Source organism: Ailuropoda melanoleuca, chromosome 5, assembly GCF_002007445.2.
Source record: "Ailuropoda melanoleuca isolate Jingjing chromosome 5, ASM200744v2, whole genome shotgun sequence".
Lineage (NCBI taxonomy): Eukaryota > Metazoa > Chordata > Mammalia > Carnivora > Ursidae > Ailuropoda > Ailuropoda melanoleuca.
Genome location: NC_048222.1, coordinates 91,628,058 through 91,637,900, shown reverse-complemented (window position 1 = coordinate 91,637,900; position 9,843 = coordinate 91,628,058). Strand labels below are relative to the sequence as shown.

Below are 9,843 nucleotides of genomic sequence, written 5' to 3'. Positions count from 1 at the left end.
AAAACAACTCAAGTACTTTGAAATTAAACAAAATAAATCTTTGAAATTAAAAAAATAAATCTTCTAAATAATTTGTGAGTGAATATAATAAAATTAGGATAAGACACATACTATCAAAAATCATTACAAAGAGAAAACTAACCTTGTGAGATATTGCCTGAGATTTTTACTAAAAAACACTTCATGTAGAAGATACAATGACTTAGCTTTCTCAGTATGCATTTCAGCTTTCGATTAGGAGGCCTTTCTGAGTGACAGGAACTAAAAAGCTAAAACCTACCTTTACTTGACTTCCTCGCAACTAAATTTTTGGATGTGAAATTGGCTCTTCTAAAAGATGCACTCTCACGAGTTCTAGAACAGCACCGTCTGAAAGAAATTTAATGTAAGCCACATAGGAAATTTTAAATCTTCCAGTAACTCCATTACAAAAGGTAAAAAGAAAACAATGAAATTAATTTTTAAAGATGCATTTTGTTTTACCCAATATATTCAATATATTATCATTACAACATGTAATCAGTATTTAAATATTGGGATATTTTACATTCCGTTTTTCCCTCTTAGTCTTTGGAATCTGGTGTGTATTTTAAACTTAGAATACATTAGCATTCGGACTAAATATTCAAAGGCTCCGTAGTCACATGTGGCTAGTGGCTACCATGTTGGGTAGCAGTGCTCCAAAAGGTGAGCATGGAAGATTTGTCCTGCTGTGGAGACAGTTTCTCTTCGTTCTCTTAGTAGGCACTGTAGTAGGCAAGTTGGGTTTTCTGCAGCAGTGTTTCAGTGTTGCATCAGAAATAGGTGTGGTGGTGACAATGACTTTAATTTCGGGATCAAAGCTAAGGGGATGTCTTCTGGAAGTCAACATTTCCAGCAAAGGCTTTCTGATTCCTCCCTTTCTGATTGTATCAAATGTGGTACCTCTCTTGGCAGGCTAGTTTTGTGGTCTTTTTCTGGGGTCTATTCTGCTGGGTTAGAATCAAGCCTGCTTCTTCACGCCTTCGAACATCTCTCTAAGGATACAGTTCCACCAACTTTCTGTTTAAAATAGGAAAAAAAAATATTGTGTGATGTTCAAAAGATTTATAGTTATTTCTTAAGTCATCATTTTCTGATGAGTTACCCACTTTGAATTTTCCATGATTACAGAACTCTAAATTAGATATGTATATGTACATAGTTATTTACTGCAAATGTAATTTTTCTGAGATCTGACTGTGAGAGTGATTCTCATTATGTCTTAAAGATTCCATTGGATCAACTCTACCCATACAATGATAAAGTACTTTTTTCAGATCACAGCATTGATTCAAGTTTCAAGTGTGAGTGAGTGAAAATATCTAAAAATATATACCTCAAGAAATTTTTCCTCAGGTTTTCTAGAAATTACATTGCAGTCATTAAAGTACCTTCAAATACTACACTGAAAAAAATTAAAATGCATGCAAATGAAAGGGAAAATGGTGAAAAGTCCAATAACCACATAAGCCTAGTATCAAAGGAAAAAAGAAACTAATGTGCCTTGTCTGTATATTACAAATGATTTCAAGTGGACAGCTATTTGATATTTGTTTTTCAGCAAATTTTTGCAGATTATATGTATATGGAGTATATAATTACACTCTATTTTAATTAATCCTATAAAGCTTAGTATTATTCCCTGAAATTAAGATATCAAATAAGTAAGTGCATATAATATACATATTATATGTATGTGAGCATAAAATACTGATGTGCATAAGTATTCATAGGCATATTTCTAAAAAAATGACCCTGTAACAGAAGTTTTAAGACATTGTCAAAACAGGTTTGAGATCATCAACAACAAAGATGACTCCCTAATTATACTAAATGAAAAAAGCCAATCTAAAAAGATTCTATACTATATTGTTGCATTTCTAGAAAACTCTAGAAAATGCAGACAAGCCTAGAGTGACAGAAAGCAGATCAGTTTGTTTGGAGGGGGAGTGCAGGGTGGAGAAGTACGGAAAAGTGGGAAAAGAAAGGTGCACAAAGAACGTGAGGGAACTTTGGGTGGTGATCCATATACTTACCATCTTGATTGCAGTGATGGCTTGATAGGTGTGTGCGTATGTCAAAATGTATCAAGTTGTACATTTAAAATATGTACACTTTATTTCATCTCAACTACATCTTGATAAAACTGTTGTTTAAAAAGTTTGGGATTCTGTTAAATTAAATACATTTATTTAGTTTGGGGATATAAGTATTTTATAAAATAAATAAAATATGAACTAGATCATTCATAAAATGTATCTCCAAGAAAATACTTTATTTGATCAAAAACCTTACCTTTTTTTCAGGAAGAATTTTAGATTGAACTCACGTTTCTTGAAACATCTTTACACATTATACCAGTAAAGAGGTATGGAGTGTTCCAATTTTTTAAGTATGGATAAATTTTATAATTCCCATAGAACTATAGTCCTGAAAAACTGAAAAACCATATATAAATGTTTAGGTGTAAAACCCGTTTTAACTGTATTAGTCCTACCAAATGTCCTGATGTAAATGATGCGTTAATGTTTACCGTTACCAATAATAGAAAGATTATAATACAGAAAGTTATAGAATATATGTGAAATTTGGGAAGAAATATAAGAGTATTACCCAAGGTAAGATAAAAGAAATAGTATGATCTGTCTTTATATTACAGATTAAGTAAAGGCTAAAATAAGGCTGAGGAAGAAGAACAGAATTTATATGGCATCAAAGGAAGCTGAAAGGCACTTGCTTGTTCCTCTGTCAAAGTCTAACAACCCTATAAACATTCTTCCCTTACTTCCTAAAGCAAAAGTGATCGCTTTTCAGAGAACGTCTGTAATTTTTCATTTGTTCATCATATAAGGTACTTACATTCTATCAAGCTACCCCTGTCCTTCCTCCAATTAGATTGTACATTCAGAGCTGCCACCGTGTGTCATCCGTCCTTCTGTGCCTACACTATACTGTGAATAAATACATTTGACCTCAAACAACTATGCATCATTATAAAAGCTATTAGTTACTACAACTAAACTTTTTAGAACTAGCAGCATGCCAGGTGGTACACTCTGTGCTTTGAAAATTAAGGCCATGATACAGTCTCGTTCTTACCTCATATTCTTGTTTATGCATTTATGTTTTACATTGAAATGCACTTACTTATTTGATATCTTAATTTCAGGGAATAATACTAAGCTTTATAGGATTAATTAAAATAGAGTGTAATTATATACTCCATATACATATAATCTGCAAAAATTTGCTGAAAAACAAATATCAAATAGCTGTCCACTTGAAATCATTTGTAATATACAGACAAGGCACATTAGTTTCTTTTTTCCTTTGATACTAGGCTTATGTGGTTATTGGACTTTTCACCATTTTCCTTTTCATTTGCATGCATTTTAATTTTTTTCAGTGTAGTATTTGAAGGTACTTTAATGACTGCAATGTAATTTCTAGAAAACCTGAGGAAAAATTTCTTGAGGTATATATTTTTAGATATTTTCACTCACTCAAACTTGAATAAATGCTGTGATCTGAAAAAAGAAAAGAATATTCTATGAGACTTGCTGAAGTTCTTTTCTGTCTTTCTCTGTGGTTCCTATGGGGACTCAGACCAGGCAAGGAAATTTATGTTGGCTGACAACTTCTGGTTCTCACTAGAGGTCGCAGGATGTCAAAAAACTGACCAGCAAACAAGAACAGGGTTGCCAAAGGTAGTCTCCACAAAGCATCCTCTTTGTACAGTTCAGGCAATGCCTCAGACAGTGAGCCAATTAGAAGACCAGACTCAAAAACACATTAAGGCTAATTAACGTCCACCTCCTGTACTGTTTCTGTCTTTGAAACTAAGAGCTTCAATGCTACGTGGCCTTTAAAGACCTAGAATTGGATCTGAAGGATTGGTATAACATTCCCCAGAGTAAATGCTTCAATATAGTTCAGGTTAGCTGACAACCAGGGTTATTAGTCTATTTTCTCTCATTTGTGAAGTGGTAAACATATTTAATTAGTATCAGAATGAATATTATATATTCAACTCTTACAAGAATCATTATTTCTTTAAAAGTTTTAGTTAATCACATTGCTAGGAAAAGAGATAATACTGTCCTTGTTAGTAGGTTTTACAGGCAAATATTCCTCTGGTAATTTCAATTTTCAAGTTTTGTTGTAACAGCATTTTCAATATTCAAGCTCTGATATGGATCTCATACTTTGTACTTTTCTGCTCATCATAGTAACTAGAACATTAACAAATCAAAATCATGCTTAAAATATATCCAAAAATCTCTCACAATCATGGTGCAAAAGTACCAATTATAAATCCTCAGGAAAACTTTAAAATGGAGCAATCATTCTGAAAACTTATTCTGACATGAGCGACATAGTTAAAGGATTAGTCTTATGGAAAAATATGACAATTGGGGAAAAAACAGATTTCATCTGTGAGGGAAATTCAAAAGCCACAGGAAATTTTACAGATCAAAAAAAGTTGTCATCACTTCAGCCTATAGTATTTGGTGTGTGAGAGAAGAAACAATTAATTCTGCAATAAAATAAGTTCTCTTGAGTTAAATTAAAATTTATCATCACATTATTCACTTTGATGTTTATTATTTGGGGAAATTATTAAAAATAACCCAGATACTGAGATCAAAGCAGTAAATATTGCTTTAGTGAGGAACAAGTTAGTTTTGAGGGGTTAGAAGAACACAAGTTAGTAACTGGTCTACTGTGATGTTTTTTGTATAGTTAAGATCACTAGCTGGCACTTACTCTGTTTTTATGAAGGGCTTCTTGTTTCATGATAATTGTATTTATTCTTTGGGAGCATAGCCTGTGAACTGTGGCATTTATATGTTGGGTTATTATAATAAAAATGGATAATAAAAGGTCCTACTACATATTGAATTAATTGCTCTTCTAATTGCTTTCCTGTTTTACTAGTAATTAAAAGCAAACAGCTTTAGGTCCTTTGCATGTGGTCTGATGATATCAAAAGCGTAAGTCATAAACTTTGCACTGATTTTAAAGACAAACACATGACAATTTCCATTTCTCATAGCAATTGTCACTATAAAGCAAGAAAACAAAGGAAAACCAACTCATTTTCACAGGTTATCTAGACATATTTAAATCTTTTGTTATTCTTTTCTGAAATTACTAAAGCGTTTATTTTAAAAGGGGGCTGTATTTAGAAATTGGTCTAGCACTATGATTTAATTACTTTTTATGTCAATGTTGAAACCCATATGAATGAGCAGACTTTTTTCAGTCTTTCTGAAGAACAGAGAAAAAAGGGATAGCAACCCAGTCGGTCTCTGTTACAACCAGAATACTTAATAGTGAGGAGTGTGATACTAAGCACAGCCTTACAGATGAACTGTGACCTCCACTCACAGATGGTGGTGTTTTTAGAGGAGTGGTAATAATTTGGAAAGCACTGGGTATAACCTCCTATCGAATACATGCTAACTAAAGTAGAAAACGGAGGAAATTATCCGGAAATGTCAGCACTTTCCCTCTAGCAAAAAATTAAAGCACCACACCCATTTTCCTCTGAAATAGCTAGATAATTAAGGATGAGGGGTGCTTTCAAAACCTTGTCTGAGTAATTAGCTTTTGATAACCCAGCTCTCCTGTGTACCCTGGCAAAAGCAATGTGGATATTCTAGTGCTCTACTGACCTGTGAGACAATCGGAATCCGCTGTTCAGACAGTTGATACCCCTGCCCGGTTGTGCTCTCTTCTGTTGACAAGACTTTCTTTTTTTTCTTTTGGGTGTCAGACACAGAGTAAATCTGAATGAAAACTTTCCCCAGGAAGTGACGAAGAGAAATAACATGAAGGAAATTGTCCCCTCTGAATCCTGAGGGGATGCTGTCCCCACCGCTGCATCTCAGGATTTTTCGAGTTGGTGCTGCTAGCCTTGAACAAACCATGGTCGCCTATTTTAGGGACCATTAGTTGATGTTGTGAAAGTGGTGTGAAGATGAAAAGCAATACATATATAAATAAACACACCTCAGATGCTTCATATTGATTGGAAGTTGGTTTACAGTGCAAAACTACTGCTTTAGTGGTTGGAAAAGTGACCCAAAGTGAGTTATAATGCCTGTAGATGAAGGCCTGGGTCATTAATTATCGCCACCTGAAAGCTCAGAGCAGCTTACAAAATAAATCTGGCCTGGCCCCGAAACCAGACCCAGAACATAAGGGAGAGTTTAGAAATACGGAAAAACTAGTGTGCAAGTGCAGCTGTCTATGATGAATAGATTAAAAAAGTTATAAAATAACTTGGTGATTTTACAATGCATCATAAAAACTGAACTCATTCACGTTGTAAATATATACCAACCAATTACCCAGAAGCTTATTCTAGAGGCTGGTAGACAATGCTTTTCCAAGTTGACTCAGTTTGGCATATTGTGTTCTTATTTACTAATTACCAAAAGGGATTTGCTTTGATAAATCCAGGCTGCCAGAAATTTATTTTAAGAAGGTAAATTAATAAATTAGTTGTGGGGTATTACTGCTATTCAGACATTTAGTTGTTTACAGGTAGGGAATGGAAAGGAGAGATGAAATCCTGAAGTAAACAAGTCCTGTTATGAGGAAAGGCATTCTCCTCTTTCAGTCTCCCTTCAGATTCTCTTTTTACCTGTGATGGAAAATCTTGGTTTCCCCGACCATTCTGTAAATGCTCCAGGTCTCCTTTCCGAGTCTCTGATCTGATTATTGATGCTCTCATGGATAGTTTTTAGTTGTGGGCGGGAGAAGAGGCAGGGACTTCCTCGCCCCTGAGCTGCCATCAAATGCCAGGCTCCATGCTAAGTGATTTATGTACCTGATGTGTTTGCATTGCAAGATAACCGTATGAAGAAAGCATTTAGTTTAAAGGTGAGAAAAGTCGAGCTAAGAAAGATTAAGTGTCCAAAGACACCTAATAAGTAGAGCAAAGATTCAAAGACATTTTCTGATTCCAAATGCTGTATTTATATTAAATATATAGACTTCTTAAATTAATCTTCACTCTTTTTCTAGTATTAAATGTTTCCAGTGAGGGAATGTTAGAATATTACTTAGATTGTTAAAAGAAACTCCGTTCTATTTTTGACATTTAAAAAATTATCTTGTACTCCTACATGCAAAATATGTATCTTGTGGGGTTCACGCACAGAAAATCGGGGGCCTCTGTCATAGAAAAGATGTGAGTGGAAAAGGCATGGCCTCGACTTGGCATGACTTGAAGGCAAGGCAGAGTAGAGACGCTTCTGTCTAGAATATAATCTGGGGAGTCAGGAGGGATACAGTGCAAAATGAGGCTTCACCAGAGGCTTGAAAACAGGTGGGGGTTTTTAGCTGGGGCCAGAGGCTCCTGGCTACTGTCACACTTGCGGTTCCCCCTGCCCATCACTGGTCAGCAAGATTAGCAGAACTGCAGGCCCCCAAAGAGCAGACAGCTAAGGGAGCCCGTGGAGGGTCAGAGGTTGTGAGGTGACAGTAGCGTGTTCATGAATGATGCACTCATTCTCTTGTCCCTTATCTCTAAAATAGCATAAGATCAGAAGAACATTGGCAAGTGATTGACTTGGATAAAGGCCCTAATGTAGTTTGGGCATTTCTTTGTCACAAGAAGCTGGTACTGCTTAATTATTTTATTTTTAAAATTAGGTTATTTTCATTGCACTGGAAATATATAGTATGTTCTATTGAAGCCTTCAGTGTCTATTTTTTAATCTTCGTGAGGAAAGTAGAATGAAATGAAGTACACATTTTATTTGATAGGGAAATTGCATAGGAAAAATTGGGAGACTTACCTCATGTTCATAATATGAAAATATGAGACTAAGGGGACAGATAATGGCCAGGTGAGGGGCATTTTGTTGGTCACAGGTGTATATTATTGGGGAATTTATAAACAAAACCAGCAATGCCACCTAAATCTTTACTTCAATTTGATACGTCTTGTTTTAGTGGGATTTTTCAAATAAAATTGTCCTAGCTTTATTTAATTTGTATACCGGTGTGTGTGTGTGTGTGTGTGTGTGTGTGTGTGTGTGTGTGAAAATTTCTTGCCTGACAGTGAAAAAGCTCACAGCATACAAATTTTTCCCATACATCACTAGAAGAATGCTGATTAATAATAATAACCACCTTTTAAAATATGCTTACACCTACCAAAAAGTACACTGCATGCATAATCTTACTTAATTCTATTTCAACCCTATGAGGGTTGAAACCCTATGTCTCAAAAACCAGGAGAGTAGAGCTAGCAAAGTAATTTGCCGAAGGCAAAAGAGCTACTAAATGACAAAGTCAGACTTTTTCTGCTAGTGAAACCAATGCTCTTACCTGGTCTATTCCTTGGCTCTCTCCAGCCTCGAATGAGTTACTCTACCTTAGAGTTATACATTTAGCTCAAAGCGAAGGAGGAAAAGGCTCTCTTCAAATAATATATTTAGAGGGGCTGGAAATAATGTGACTTTTCAGAACTCACTTAAGATGATAATAAGAGCAAACACATACCAAAAATGCACTACACAGAGGAACTGTAAAGCACACCACATATATTAACTAACTTAATCCTTATAACAACTCTATGAAATGTTATTACCCTGAAGATTATCCCTATTTTATGGATGAAGAAAGTGAGGACAGATGAGGTTAAAAAAGTGAGTTCAAAGTCACCGTTACCAGGCTAGTAAGCAGAGTGCTGGAATTTTGATCGAGGGACAATTCTTGAGCTCCATACTTTTGTGCCTCCCTCGCTAAGTGTTCAGGGGAAGGGAGTGAGGATTCAGTGCAGGCCTAGAGGTCACACAATTGAATACCTGTTGGTGGACTCGAACTTAGCGTCTCATCAGGTGAGAAATGAGATGACTTTCTTCTTATTCCACTCCCTCCATTCCCCTTTGGCAAGCTGATGACTGAATGAAGAATACAATCATTTCCAGATGTTGTTAGGCAATCATACATGGTTTCTGAACAAACAAGTCAATGGCTCTTCTTGAGACTTAAACAGCAAATCGTACTTAAGTGAACTAACCGAAAGGGCTAACGGTAAATACGTGCAATTCCTGTGTCCATTTCTGCATTGCACTACTGGAGATGAGAATGAGTGATAAGTAAGCAAGAGAAGGAATAGACCGAAGTTTGGTGTGTGGAAGGGGCAAAAAATGTTGTCCACAGACAGTGTGAGGTTTTAAGGGGATTTAGGAATTAAATTAGATCAGTGTTTCCCAAACATCAGTTAACCTTCATGTGCCACCTTTATTATTGACTTAATTTCATAAAGCAACTAACTTGTTTTTTAAATCTAACTGGCATGAGAAACATATGCAATTGCAAATTTGTTAATAATTAATTTTTTATAACATTTATATATATATATATAGATAGATAGATAGATAACATACATACATTTGTAACTTCTTTTTTTTTTTTTAGAAGTTTATCACTATGTTACCTAAAATGATCTCATGTGATATCGGGGGTTTTACCACACCTTTGGGACACTGAAATAGCATTAAGAGATGCTATGTTGATTTGCTCAGGGCCGAGAGGAAGAGAGAGAGAGAGAGAGACTCTAAGAGGAAAGAAGGTAAGATACAGCATATGTGTACTGTATACAGTCACATAAGAATGGGGTGAAAGAGAGAGTTAAAAGGTCTGGAGTAGCTAAAAGCCCTAAAAACAAAGGGGATCTCTGTGCCCCCCCCCCCCCAACGAGGATATGCTAGAGAAGAAAGCAGTATAGCAAACTACCAAGGAGTAACAGAGACTCTTAGGTCAGTGGGGTCTACTCAGACCAGAATCTGTCTCAGGAGG

The 9,843-nt window shown here is 35.5% G+C and overlaps 1 long non-coding RNA gene across 1 annotated transcript; it reads right to left on the bottom strand.

Annotated features, from left to right (window-relative positions):
• Positions 1-283: 283 nt before the first annotated feature.
• Positions 284-2,088, bottom strand: LOC117802228. The gene is made up of 3 exons (XR_004625292.1): positions 2,058-2,088; positions 925-1,041; positions 284-369 (listed from the first exon to the last, which is right to left on the bottom strand). It is a non-coding gene; the product is annotated as an uncharacterized LOC117802228 (long non-coding RNA).
• Between the last annotated feature and the right edge of the window lie 7,755 nt (positions 2,089-9,843).